We start from the raw sequence: 15000 nt of genomic DNA on the forward strand, positions 1-15000 counted from the left end.
ATATATTGTTTGGGATCTTCTCTTGCGAAGATGAATTATAAGTAAACCATATCTTGTTGTTAGTGAGACAAGTTCTCTACTCTTGTAGATGCAACAAAAAGTTACCCCGTATTAGGGTACTTATCGCAAAAATTAATATGGCATATCAACTTGAGACAATGATTGCCAAGTCAAACGTTGATCGACTCCCTGTTCACAACTCGAAGTGGGGCAAATATGTAAATATCCTATCAGACTGATATTCTTGTACCTTGTATTGTTCTTAGTCTAATGCGATACTCTTGAGGCTTAGGAAAGCGGTGTATGTGTGTCATAAGTATAATATAGTATGCATTAAATGAGAGTTATGTGGTTTAGTGTAAGGTTCTCTGTGCAGTAGATGTAATCAATATGAAAACAAATAAACAGTATTAAAATACAAAAATATATCAACACTGTCAAATGGAAGCATTGTAAAGTATAGAGACGCAGTCCACAGTTTGCATAACTGTTGAGACTTCTCCCAACTTCCCAAGAGTGTTTTCAAAGATAATTCGACAAATGAAGGAAAATGCTGGTTTTTTACTTAAGTGAAATAGGTTTTCTTGATACACGCTCATATTTCCTACCAGCCAATCAAAAGGCTTGTCTGACAATATACATAACCAATCAAATTTTGTGCAAAGTCACAGCCGTGTTTCCATACTCTCATACTATCCTAATTATTTAAAAAAATTCATATTGCCTAAAAAATGCCCCAAGTTGAAGCAAAAAAATGGGCTGGGTTTATTATTGAGTTCTATGACCATGCACTCAGGGAAATTTAATCAAATCAGAGTTCTTAAGTGGTGATGACATAGAAACAAACATTTTTGCAATTATGGGCTTTGTTAGGATACGTCTGAAAGGCCTGGTTCCCAAAAATTAGCATTATGGGGCAAATTGTCTCGCAGACACCAGTCCTGTCTTGCTCTGATATTTGACTCCATAAAAATCCTTCTAAATTTGACTTGGTTCCTGTCATGAACTTAGTGACATTTAGAAGTACTAGCTTGCTCTGATGACTCCGTACAAATCCTTTTAAATTTGACTTGGTTCCTGACGTGAACTGAATGAAATTTAGAAGTTACTAGCTTGTATGGAGTCATCAGAGAATAACTGGGCTAATATCTCAGACATTTCCCCGTGAAATAATAATTTTTTGTGAGCGGGCCTTGTGGATTTGTCTAGACTCTTATCGACAACGGGAAATTAGCAAATCAGATTGGGAGATTGCAAGCAATTGTGGTAAAACAATATGTAGTTACTTAAAACATAGCTACAAATTTCTCAAATGTGATTTTAGCATTAATAGGGCAGTGTATTTGCACTGTAAGTGTGCCATTGTGCACACTGCAAGAGGGCAGTTGAATTTAAACAAGTCCCTTTTTATGGCATCTCATAGACTGAGAAAGATGATTTGTTTTTCCTGTTCACTTAATCTTTTTTGTTTGTTATAGATACTATTAATCGGCAACAGGACTTCAAATCATCCAATTCCTTGTTATTATTATCACACTCGTGATGAAACAAATTGGACTCCCACAGTGTGGTGGTGTGAACTTGTTAATCACCCGTATGATTACATACCAAATTTGAGTCCACTCAGTCCAGTTAACATCATTAATAACCTATGCCACCACTTTATAGGATGTTACAATTGTGATGGCTTTGGCCATATAACCAAAGTCTGCCCAAGTGAGGAAGGAGGTAAGACTACAATGTAAGTGAATCATGAAGTTGTTTTTGCTGACATATAAATATCAACCCGTTGATTCCTGGGAATTTGCCATTGACGAGTACAATCGTCTGTTGTTAGAGTGAGAAGAATACTAAGTATGGTTGGTTCACGCCGGCTTGGGAGTTAAAGGGGACATTGTAATTAACCCACTCACTCACAGGGGTTCCCCATTGACAAATAAAATTGTCGTTGGATAGAGTGAAATACTAAGTATGGCTGGTTCAGGCCGGCTTGGGCATCAAAGGGTTAATCTTTACTCTTATTTGTACTTACAAGTAGAAATGGAAAGATTACAGTGTTATCGCTGTAGGGGGTGGGGGCACAAAAAGTCTTTGTGTCCCACCCCCAGGCCCAGGCCTCAGCGGAAAGCAGCCAAACAACAAGGTATTAAGTTCAACATTTATGAAAATGAGACTATACAATAAATAGAGTCCATAAACAGGTTTCACAACCGGAAAGTGTATGTTGAACTGTCTTTCAACGAGAAAATATGCTCTATTGCTACTATACATAAATTGCTTTGGTGTGCACACCAATAAATAAAATGAAACCTGGTTAGCAGTAATATCATAGATCAGTTACTTTTGCCATCTATTTTGGAACATTTTCTAGATATTTTGATGGAAGTCAAGTTTAATTTTCACCCAACTTCATAACCTCCTAATGTTGTTTTTTGTCCTCTTGGTAGAAATCCTAACAACAACCCTAAAAATGTTACTTGGGATAATGTTACAAAATTAAACTTGGAATAATTTGTTTCCACCTTTGCCCTTGACTATATCACTTAAGGGGCCCACTGACGTATTTTTTGGGGTGCGTTGCTAAGGGTGTAATAGTTAAGAAATTTGAGAGAATTTGGCATTATTTTGGTCAGTTTCCAACTTTTGTAAACCAATGACCCTAAATATGACGTCATCATGCCACGCCCATGGTCACGTGACCAATAAAAGAAAACTCTAAATTTGTCTCCGTGCTACGCAATTTGGGTATTTAATTGATGGTTTCATAATTTGTATTCGTTTTTGCATACAGCCAAGCATGGTTTTCTTTTTATTTTGAAAAATGTTCTTTTTAAAGACATAAACGATACTGAAATTCTCATAACTTTTTCAAAAAAGATGATTTTAAAAAATCAATGCTTAGCTATATTCTGTATTTGGGGGTGAAACGTGCCATGTTAAAAAAAAATTAATTCAATTTAAAACCGCTGAAAATTTAGATTTCTTTCTCAAACCGGAAGTCAGTTCGTTTACGCATGCGCAGTTAATCTGGGAACGAGCGCGAGGAAGGGCGAGGAAAAACCTTCGATGCAGACAACAGTTCGGGCGGTGATCTTCGCTCGCTTTTTTACTTTTGCATCATGTAGCAGCCAAAATATGAAACGTATGTGTGGGAAAGGTGTGTGAAGGAATATTCAAACATTTCGTTTCTCTACGGATTTCATTGAATGAAAATAATGGAGGCGATGGACAAGTCATAATGCACGGCTCAACCATGCTACTCGGTCGGAAGACGTGAGCCTATTTCGTGTTCCTTCCAACGCTTTGTCAAGGTAAGGATGCTTATTGTATAAAAGTGTTTGTTTATGCTAATTTCATCATGAGACGAACTTTAGTTGTGTTATTCGTCCCAGACAAGAAACATTTGCCAACCGCATAGAACCTCGAAAGTGTACGTAGCTGAATATTAATGTTCTGTCCAGTGAGCAGCACAAGTACGTTCATTAGATATTGATTTACATGTGCTGAGTAGTTTTTCAGCTTTGAAAAATAATAATTATTATTGTTTAACACCTTGCTTTTTATCAGTTCAACACAGGCCCTTAGAAATTATGTATATTGTTTATTAAACTTTCGTATATTTCGATTGTGGGCACAGTGACAATTTGTTTGGGTAGCATTTGCATACAGCCAAAACATGTTTCCCACAGTTTCACAGAACTGAATTACATTCCCATTTGTTGGGCTTCAAATTGTGCAGAAATTGTTACCCAGGTTTTTCCCCAAGTGTGAAAATTTTGAATTAAACGTCTGTCCTGACTCTATATCAGGAAAAACCTATAAAGAATCTGTCTAGTCAACTTTTTCAGTGAAAACAAGATTCTTTTACAATCTGAGAACATCACAAACACCATTTTCCTATGGCTGAAAGAAATAGGCTACCAACTTCTGGATGCATATTGAGGAAAGACCCTTTGCCCGCAAAAATTTCATAAATTTGTCCTTGTCTGGGAATGTTGCTCGCAGGCTTTTAAGCTGGTTGAAATCAAATCCCTGTGTTGCAATTTTCTTGGCCATAGTGCCAGATATTGCACTTCCAAATTTCAGCAGTAGCAGCTTGGTCCGTTCTCTAATCTTCACCATGGACTTGTACTTATTTTTTTGCTCAAGTGGACGGCGTAAGAAGTGCTCGTGTTGGTCCTTAAGATCTTTTAGCTGTGTGCAAAATAGCACGTCCCTCATTGCCTCTACATCAGCCAGTGCTCTGTGAGCTAGAATATAGAACATTGTACAAGTTACGCATATGATTGCTTTTCATTTTACCATTGACTTCAGAGACAAGTGATTAATCCTGTGGTACTACTGTATGTACTGTTATTTCTATTATCATGCAGTGTTTCCACCAGACTGCACCATTGCGGAATCCCGCATTGTAATCAGAGATGGCCCCCAGAGAAATTTGGCCTTTTTTTTTTTGACAAGGCTGCAGGCTTAACACAGGCATAGTATTTAAAAAGCCATCTCAGGGCTCAAAATTGAGACCGATACAGTTGCCAATGCAATCAAATCCCTCTGGCAATTTTCTTAGCCATCATGCCAGATATTGCACTTCCAAATTTCAGCAGTAGTAGCTTGGTCCTTTCTCTAAACTTCACCATGGACTTGTACTTATTTTTTGCTCACTTCCCAAATTCAGGTCTTTACAGTTTACTCTCCCTGAATATGTAACCAGATTAATAAATGCAACTTCTTCTTTTGAGTTACATGTAAAGAGATTTTTCAATAATAACTACCATCATTTTGTGTATTGGGGAAGCATTAATTACCTTTAAATTGTGCATTAGGAAAGTACAGGGCATGCAATGCTGGCATGCCAAGCTTCTGCTTTTTATCTAGGGGAAGTTTCCCTAGTTTCCTCAGCTGTAAAATGAAACAAACAAAATTGTAAATTTATATACATTTTGGATAGTACAACTCAAATCACTACATATTTTTTATTGTTTAAATTCTGATGTCATTAATTAATTATTAATATATTCTAAAAGCCACATTATTGTTTAATGTGAACTATTTACTTTGTTTGATCTAAACTTACAGCTCGCAAGTTGAACAGTGTATCCCCAAAGAAGATGTGGTTAAATAGCTTGGTGGTGAGCAATGGATATCTCCTTTCGATTTCCATGTAAAGAAGAGGAAAGTCATAGACAAACCCATTGTGTGCAAGAAGTACTAGGAATTAAATAGAAATGAAAATAAAAGATTTTGACACAAAACAATGATTTGAATTGTTTTACTGGTAAGAATCTTGGTGGGATGCATGTACATGTAACCTGTATCACTGAAACGTACCTGTGTGTAATTCTTACAATGTAGATGCTGACACTTGTAACCACTACACCTCACAAAAAACTGCTTCAACAACCATAATACTGACTGTGTGCTACAATTCTAGTTGTTTTCTAAATTACCTGGGAAGTATTTTTTGTTTGTCTTTGCTGACACTTCCTCTGTGAGATTTGTAAGCCATGATACAAATCTAGGCAAAACTTCAGAAAGCTTTGGTTGTTGGATAAGGTCGGTTTGCTTTATGCCACATTTTCTGACCACTGAAAGGAAACAGGCACACAGTGGTTATAAAGTAGTCTGCAAGAGGAGATGCCTTTTCCGGCTTTTGTTTCACCTGCCTCGAAAAGAAATCTTTTTGCGGTGTGTGAAACAAAAACCTGGAAAGGTGTCTGTTCTCGCAGGCTACTGGTAATAAAATTATTAAAATATTAGAAATGAAACTGACCTAAATAATATCCAAAAAATAACCGTTATTATAGGAATAAAAATATGGCTGACCAAAGTCTGTCATTTCTTCTCAATAATGTTGTACATTTTGTAATCAGTGATATTCCAATAACTGTTGGTATCCAGCAAAGGTATGCCATTATCCAGAGAGCTTATTTGTCACATGCATTTGTTTCACAAATTATCATCTGATTTTTTAAAAATCATTGGTAGTACTTTTCCCTTCAATTATTCATTAATTGTTTCTTAGTATTGTTATTGATGGGAAAATAATTAATTTTGTACACAATGTCATGTGTAGCTGATGACTTGATTGAAACTAAACTCCATAGCAACCTAAAGGTAGGCTTTGTATGGGAGTTACTCTAAAACATTGTTTCTACCTGGGGCTGCTATCCTTCTGGAGGTATTGACTAATGAATGGAAAGATTTTTCCAGATGAGTTACCACATTGTTGGCAAGAGGTTGCAGCACTGCAGCAATTTCTACAATGTGGTCCTTGTAAATGGATCCACCAGTGCCTTCACAATCATACAAGAAATACAAAGGGGAAGGATTGCCTTGTAGCTCATCTCCACGCTCATCGTCGCTGCTGTCTGTCACTGGCACACCGTCACTGCAGTCTGGCTCTGGAAAACTGTCACTGCTATCACTGAATTCTGATTCAGAGCTGTTGTCATCACATCCACCTGCAGAGTATTTTGTTGTGATGGAAACAGCCTTCAGGGATGTCATATATTCTTTCTCTTTCTCATGTTTTTTCATCTTGTTCCTTTTGTTTTCATTTCTACATGTACATGTACATACAGTAAAGATGCATGAGATGAGTATTATGTTATTTATATAAACAGTACCAGTACTTTCTATCAAACAACTCAATGAAATAAGCTTAGGATGAGTACATACAGTGTTTACATGTGTACACATTGAAAGGATAGTGACACAAAAATTAACCTTTTCTTTTGGTAATCTGGTGAATTTCGTTTCCTGATGTCTTCGTCAAATTGTTCTTGACGTTGAATAACATACTCAATGGCTTTCTTTGGCATTGGCACTGAAAGTAGTTGGAACAAGAGAACTATCCATATTGGACCAATATTCTAATAAAGAAATAGTAATACATTTATTCAGTATACTATTGCAATGTTATTATATTTTGGTGAAGTTTCAGACTGAAAAGTACATCATGTTATATCATGAACTCACATCCTATTTCTTTTGAAATATGCATAAAAATAGCTTTACATGAGACTTTGAAAAGTTGAGATCAAAACAGGAGTTGTATTGTATTCCATTTTAAGGGAAAAGGTCACCTTTATTAATGATTCTTACGATCTGCATACACGTTTGTGCTTAGCTACTCTAGGTGTTACTGACAGTAAATATAGTAGTGTACAGTAGGTACAGTGACCTTGTGTGGTATTGACATGTTTGTCTTACACTGGTAGTGTACAGACCCAAGGTCAATCCTTTTCCCCATGTATGCAAGTGCGATGCCATGGTATCCCTCAGGGATGTTGTTAGTGATTCGTCCCTCCAAGGTAATATATTCCTCAGGTCTTGTGGCCATCTTTTCTAGTACACTTTTAAGTTCATTCAGTTGGGATTTGCATGTAAATGAATGTTTGCAGTGGTAGGGTTTACCTTCTTCGTCTTCCTGTTCATTAAGATAAAAAAATTGTTACCCCAATGGTATTGTTTTTATTCTTAGCTAAACTGTTGATACACACTGTATATTAGAGTTTTCAATCTCTTTCACCAAACAGTGGTAACTGCGCTCACAAGTCATGTAAAATTTATTAGGTTGCTATTGGTTACCTTTTTATGAAACCTGCACCATGTCGAAGAGTGGTCATCGGTGTAGTGTTGGTAGTAGTTCATGATTGCCTTTCCAAAATCACCCAGTGGATCTTCTGATGAGTAGATCTCTTCACACTTTGTTAAGTTTTTTAAGCATTTTTTGGCATTTTGAATCATGCCTTCTGACATCCTTTTGCACTTTGGCAAACCAAGGTTCTTGCACTGTGAATGGTAAGTATTCATCATTATTTTTTTTTGGCGTATCAGTCCTTTTTATCATTCTTTACTGCTCATTTCTTGAGTGGCAAAGACTCAATAACTGAGCAGAAAGGGTGTTTCCACAGGGGTCCGCATCTTGTTAACCATTTTTTTGAAGTAATATTACTTCAATGTGTAGTCTTGTACGGTTGTCAACCACCCGGAAAAGTAAATGCAATAGTTATGTCACCGGTGTCATTTACTAAGTATCGAGTAATACACTTTCTACATATCGGAAACGCCAAACTGTAGTACTGAAATCTACAGTTCGCACGCTACTTTACTGCAACTCGTACTCTGCACTCACCTGGCATGGGGTCTTTTTTACTTTTTCCAAGTCTGCATGGAAAGTTTTGGCAGTGTGGTTGCCGCAGTACACAATGTCCGTTTCTGGGCTTCTTGATAGCAGCACCTCGTGACATGCAGCGTCTTTGTCTAAGACTGCTTTTGTTATCGTCATCTTTTCCTTTCCTATCAGATCTGCAAGTATCTCGTCGAGCATGTTCCCTTCTGCCCCGCCAGATGTGCCCTCCCAGTTGGCACCTTGTCCTCGCTTCGTTCTGTGAGCGTAGCCGATTATGTTGCCTGTCTTGGCATCGTGCATTGTAGCCGAAGCGTTATTGGAGTAGTGACCTCTAGTAAGATAAAACCCATCGAACATGACCTCTAACTTCTTTTCATCTCCGCGCACTCGGATAATTTTGCGAGCCTGGTCAACGCTCCAGTTGGCAATTTTTTCCACTTCTGGGGCGATCCACTCAATAACTCGAATCCATTGCTTTTCGCTGAAGTGGCTTATTCCAAGAGTGCCCAGAACATGGTCGTAGTCCTTGTAGTACAGGCCACAAACAATGAATGTCAGAAGGATGTAGTTCGTAAGGTAAGTTTTGGGTTTTGATCGAGTCGGTATAATTTCGTCGCTGGTGGAAATGGTCCACTCCTTTTTACACTCTGAACAGACGAAGTCCAGCTTCAAAATTCCCGTCTTCGGTTCACTTAGTTTCGAAAATTGTAGCGTCCCTAAATTGTTGCAGTTGTTGCATTTACTTTCTAATACGGACTTTTGAAATTTTTCCGAAGCGCAGATTACCAGCGGGGACTGATTTATCCTTAAATGCTTTTTAGTTAGCTGTTCAGGGTCATGACCTTTGTCTTGAAAAAAGGCGTCCACTTTACGACTTGTTTCTTTATCCTCTTCACTTTCTGTTAGTTGTTCAGAAGACTTAGTTGGTACTTTTTCGCAAGGCGACTTTGAATTTGCACAGAAAGTCTTGAAGTCGTTCTACGGATACCATGTCATCGTTCGCACATTCCTCTTCTTCGCTCACGTCAATTTTCTCTGGAGAGAGTGGGGTGATCATTTCTACTTCCACTGATCTTTCCTCAGTCTGAGTTGCCACTGTCGATGTATTTTTTAAGCACAGTTCTTCTTCAAAGAAGTTAACTTGACAGCCAACATCCTTTTTACTTAGCGAGGGCGGCGACCATCGACCACTTGCAGCTTCCAAAGCTCGCCGCTTTCTCTTCCCTACTTTTTTTCCCGACATGAATCAACCCAATTTTTTTTTTTTTTATGTTGTGTATTTAAAAAAATTTTGGTTTGGTTTTGAAATGATTATAATTGAAACAATTAGGAGATTGTTATCAAATTTTCCAGGTAGGTGAGTGGGTTTTTTGTCAGCTTACGATATGATGACGTCAGTCACCGGAAGTAACATTTCACTTCCCTAGCAACACGCGAAAAATCCGTCAGTGGGCCCTTAAGGATAATACCTTGGGAATTACTGGTATTGCATTGAGTTTGCCTTATTGTCCAAACTTCATACTCAATACCATTCTGTGACATTAATGTACTCTTGCATCAAGTCCAATGTTGTCAAGTGTTATGTAAGTAATTTACAAACTCTTACTGTTGCAACTTCTTATGCATGTTTTCTCCCAACAGAAAAGCAAGATGAGCACGCAAAGCGCAAAAATGTCTTTTATATCTGTATAATCAGTAACATCCTTTTGTTACTGATTATAGATATAAAAGGCTTATAATTTTAATGTATTATAATTTATATTTTAACTGATATTAATTAAAGTGTTTAAGGAGGCTCGAAATAGTTTCTCCTTTTTTCAAACAAATAAACATATTCTGTCCTTAGATACAGTTAGGGTAATCATATGAAGACGAAATTTGGCCAGGCTATTAAGTACCCATCATACATTTTTCACATTATATTTTCCTCCAAAACAACGTTATCATGGCAATGATATTAGGCATTTCTTTGAGCCAACATATATTGTCTTTTTTGAAAAAAACAACAAGATGCAGCCTAGAGCAGACTGTTGAAGCTTCAGTGATGCTCTGCTACAACCACAACCAGAGAAACAAGCTTGTCGTTGTTTGATGAGAGGACGTCATCAAACTCAGTCATATGTGAATGGACTTCATACTGAAAGAGTGTAAGGCAACACGTCACATTATGTGTGTATATAACCATGTTTTGTTCATGTCATTCTGATAGACTATTTGTTGATCAAGTGAAATGGAAAGAACCTCTGATATTATCATTGGACTGCAAATTTTTAATCTTTAACACCCAAAAAAGGTATGAAAAGCAGAAAAATTTTGGCAACTTTTTAGAAATTCAGTAACTTATCGCCAACTTTTTTGGGATTCATCGGCAAATTGTGGCTAAGCCTACTAACAGACGCAACTCTTAGACAAGAGGTACAGGAGCTCAAAACAATGGTCCAGCGTCTGGTCCAGCGTCTGGCCCAGCATCCTCGAGGGACACCCGATACCCCGTCCAACGGTTGGCAGAGGGCCTGGACTTCAGCAGAGTATTGGATGTGTGGTACCCAGGGACACATTCAGCGCTACTGCTCTAAACGCTTCGAGTGGTAGGCTTTGTCCATCGTCAATTAGGTCACTTCAGCCACCTAAGGAATGTCCGGGAGACGAGACACTGTCAAGTTCAAGGGCCAGAGCCCGACAGACCTCCCAACACTAAGGCCCACCTTCCCTTCAGTAAAAACAGATGCTGTGGACACTGACAAACACGGCCTGTATGGCAATGGGATCGTGAATGGGACACTGGTTTGGTTTCTCGTGGATACAGGAGCAAATATCACTATCATTCAGACCCAGTTGTGGAAGGCTATCTCTCGCAGTCCAGTGTCAACACCAAGCCAACTTGAACATGTCCTGGACACCACGAAAATGGCTGACGGACGTTCCTCATCCCTCCTAGGACGTGGTAAAATGACAATTGGTTTAGGCGACCAGGAGCTTGTATACACAATCTGGGTGGCAGAAATCAAACTGGAGGGGATTCTTGGCTTAGATTTCCTTCAACAACATGACTGCCAGCTAGCGCTTAAAGATGGCTGTTATGAGCTACAGTTTGGCGATCTCAGTGAAGCTACCCATGGTCAACCCAGCATCCGCAGCTGCTTCCAAGTTTCCGTTGAACACACAGCAGTTGTCCCTCCTAGGAGTGAGGCCCTGGTAGTTGGCAAAATTGTCGGCCATTACACTCCTTTCCTTGGATTGCTCGAACCTACGGCCAGACTTATGGAGGTCAATCAGCTGATTCTTGCCAGAAGCCTGGTGGACACCTCATCACACATAATTCCCTTTCAGGTGCTGAACCCTACAGATTACCCTTGTACACTGTATAAGGACACTGTGGCAGCAATGTGCAAACCCGCAGACTTTGTGGAAGCTCCGCACATCTGGGAAAACAACATGGCCCTCTGCCAGGAACATGAGAAAGGTGATAGTGTAACTGATGCAGTGCACAACGAAAGGGAAACGCTATCTGTCCCCGAGCACCTCGCAGAGTTGTTCCAACACAGTTTGCATCTACTAAACCCCGTTGAGCGCTCGCACCTTGCACAACTGCTGACCGACTTTGCTGATGTATTTGCCACCTCCTCTGATGCACTTGGTCACCCACCAGATTAACACTGGCTCCTCACAGCCTATCCGGCAGCCAGCGTGAGCGAGCTGAAGCCGACACACTGCTCAAGGACATGCTTAAAAAGGGAGTGATTGAATCTTCCTCAAGTTCCTGGACGTCACCCATAGTTTTGGTCAAAAAGAAGTATGGGTTCACCCATTTCTGCCTGGACTTCCGTAAGCTTTACGAGGTGACAGTTAAGGACAGCTACCCCCTCCCAAGGATCGACAACTGCTTGGATGCACTTGCAGGATGCAGCTGGTTTTCCACCCAGGACCTCTCGCATAAATTACACACCATGGAGACTGCGGGGTTTGGTGTCAACAAGACACTAGAAAGGGTTAAAGAAAGGTTCTATTGGCCTGGGTGGACAAAAGATGTGAAAGATTGGTGTCGGGCACAAGATCTCTGCGCCTCAAGGGAAAGACAAACTTGCACACCCAGAGCGCCCTTGAGGACCTACAATGTTAATGCACCTCTTGAGAGGGTGGCACTAGACATTTTGGGACCATTGCCTGACTCAGACCGTGGTAATAAATATATCGTCATCATAGGAGATTACTTTTTGAAGTGGACGGAAGCCTACGAGATTCCCAATCAAGAGGCAACAACTGTAGCAAGAGTGCTAGTTGAAGAGTTTGTGACTCGTTTCGGCATCCTGAAGCAGATCCATTCTGACCAGGGAAGAAACTTTGAGTCGAAAGTTTTCCAAGAAATGTGCAAGTCACTGGGAATGGACAACACCAGAACCACACCCCTCCACCCTCAGCCAGACGGAATGGTTGAGCGTTTTAACCAAACTATAGAGGAAATGTTATCCAAGTTTGTGGCAGAGAATTGGGAATCGACCTTCTGATTGACCTTCAGCTTGGACAACCAAAGCAAGAAAGTGGTTACCAGAACAAAACTGAGTATGTTCAACATCTGCAAGCCCGATTGGATAGAGTTCATGCATTTGCCGTGGGAACATGAAGTTAGGGAGCGAGAGGCACAAGCGATGCTACGATCACAAGGCACAGAATCGTGGCTTTGAGCGTGGGGATCCTGTTTGGTTTCATAACCCTAGGCGCAAGAAAGGTAGGACCCCGAAATTGCAGGGAAGGGACATACCTAGTGACATCACGCATAGATGACTTGATCAACCGAATCCAGAAAGGGCCTAAATCGAAACCAATGGTCGCCCATGTCGACCCATGGAAGAAATACCAAGGGAACAGTTTCGATAACTGGCTAGCAGAGCCAAACCTACTAACAAAAAGTCAGCTGAGCAGCATGTTCCCAAGTCTGCTACAGCAGCCAACGGCCTTGGAGGGGTGTCTACTGCCGCGTTGATCACGAAGGAAGCCTGCCTGGACAGCCGACTACCAAATGGACTAAAAATTTTCTATGTTTTCTTAAATTCAGCTAATTGTGACATTGTGTGAATCTAGTTTTGTTCTTTTGTATGGAGGGGGGGTGGTGTGACGGAACTGCTGCATGACATTATTCTAGTTGTGACTTGCCGCCTTGTTGTGTTACTGCCACGCGGTTGTAATAGGATCTCTCCAGAGAGTTAGTGGTTAAGTAGATGAATCTTAAAAAACATGTGCCGTTTTTCGGCTCGTTACAATACTTTGAGTTGTCTTGCACTGACGAGCCAGGTTTCCTTCAACTAATGCAAAAAAAGGCTGATTTTACGATGCCTTTAGCAAAAATCTGCAAGAAGGAAAGGCTTGAGGCAATGATTACCTTGTTTTAAGAAAAATAATTTGTTGCATACATGTACTCACCAGTACATGGTTTGGGGCTCATTGATACTTCTTTCATAGTCTACTGCTTTTGACTGTGATGCTATCACCAATAAAGGCAAGATATATTATTTAACTAACTTTGAAGCATCTGAGGGAATGGTCCATGTCGACTGATTGAAGAAATACCACGGGAACAGTTTCGATAACAATTTTAGAGACCAAGAAAAAAAGACCAGTCAGTGCTAGAATTGTTAGGAAGAAATCATCAAGCAAAGCATCCTAAAGGAGAAACATTATCTCATGATATGCGTCTTTATCGTTTTGACCTGATCCAAAGCTCTTTAACAACTGGAATTCCCTTGCCTAAGATCAATTGCCTACACTCTTTTCTCGAAAAATATGGGCATCGGCTAACCTGATACAGAGTAAATTCCTTACCCTATGGCGCGTCTTAAATTCTTGATTTTGAAATATGTAGCACAAGGAAACAGATAGTGCCTGTGAGTTTGTAGAACGGTAAGTCGCAGACGTAAACCGGTTCAAATACCAGTAAGCCCTTATAGGTCTTAAAATAACTGAGAGTGAAGGGGTTTCCGCTGAACACACCTTAACTTAGTTTCCGACTTCTTTCATTGTCAGTTATCTGCTCTTGGGCCTGTTTCATAAACCTTCAGAGTTCTGATGAATCGTTTTATTCCTTTATCCTTGTTGCCTTGCTGTTCATTGTATGATGCTATATACAGAATGTGAGAACTCTAGGCACAACGACCTTTGGTGCTAAAGGATTAATTCTCAGAAACTCTTTTTAAGATCACAATTGATACAGATTACAAGGAGGGCAGCAAGTCAAATCTTTCTTTATTTTCTTTTAGCACCCCAACAAGTACTGCTTGGAAAGCGACGACTCTTCAGAAAACGGGGCAACTATATTCCATTATTTGAAACGTTAGAAATTCAACTGTCTTCTCAAAAATTATTAAACTTGGGTCTGAATGGTCCGCAATTAACAAGAAATGGTATTGTTCTGAGCGATTTCTCCGATGGCACACTTTTTCGAAGCCATGATTTGACAACAACGACACTGCACTCAAGATTTTGTTGTACTATGACAACGTTAAATCTTTGTAATCCTTTGAGGAACAAAGTACACAGAATAACATTGCTATATTTAACAATTATTCCATGAGCACGCATTAGAGATGAAATGATAGATAGCCAACGAGGCTTGTAGCGCCGAGTTGGCTATAATCATCTCATATCCAACAAGCGCGAGTGGAATAATTTAATTATTAAAAACGCCCCCAAAATATACAAAACTAGACTACAATAAAAATAAAAAGGCCCAAAAAATCATGCATATGCTTGCCGTGTTTGTAGAGCATGGTACAATGGCTCATAACCCATGATGGCTTAGCCAATCAAAACTCTCCAATTGCATTATCCAATGATCTAGTTTTAAAAAATACCAGCTAGCCAATAGAATACCG

The sequence above is a fragment of the Montipora foliosa genome, chromosome 3 (assembly GCF_036669935.1).
Source record: "Montipora foliosa isolate CH-2021 chromosome 3, ASM3666993v2, whole genome shotgun sequence".
Taxonomy (NCBI): Eukaryota; Metazoa; Cnidaria; class Anthozoa; order Scleractinia; family Acroporidae; genus Montipora; species Montipora foliosa.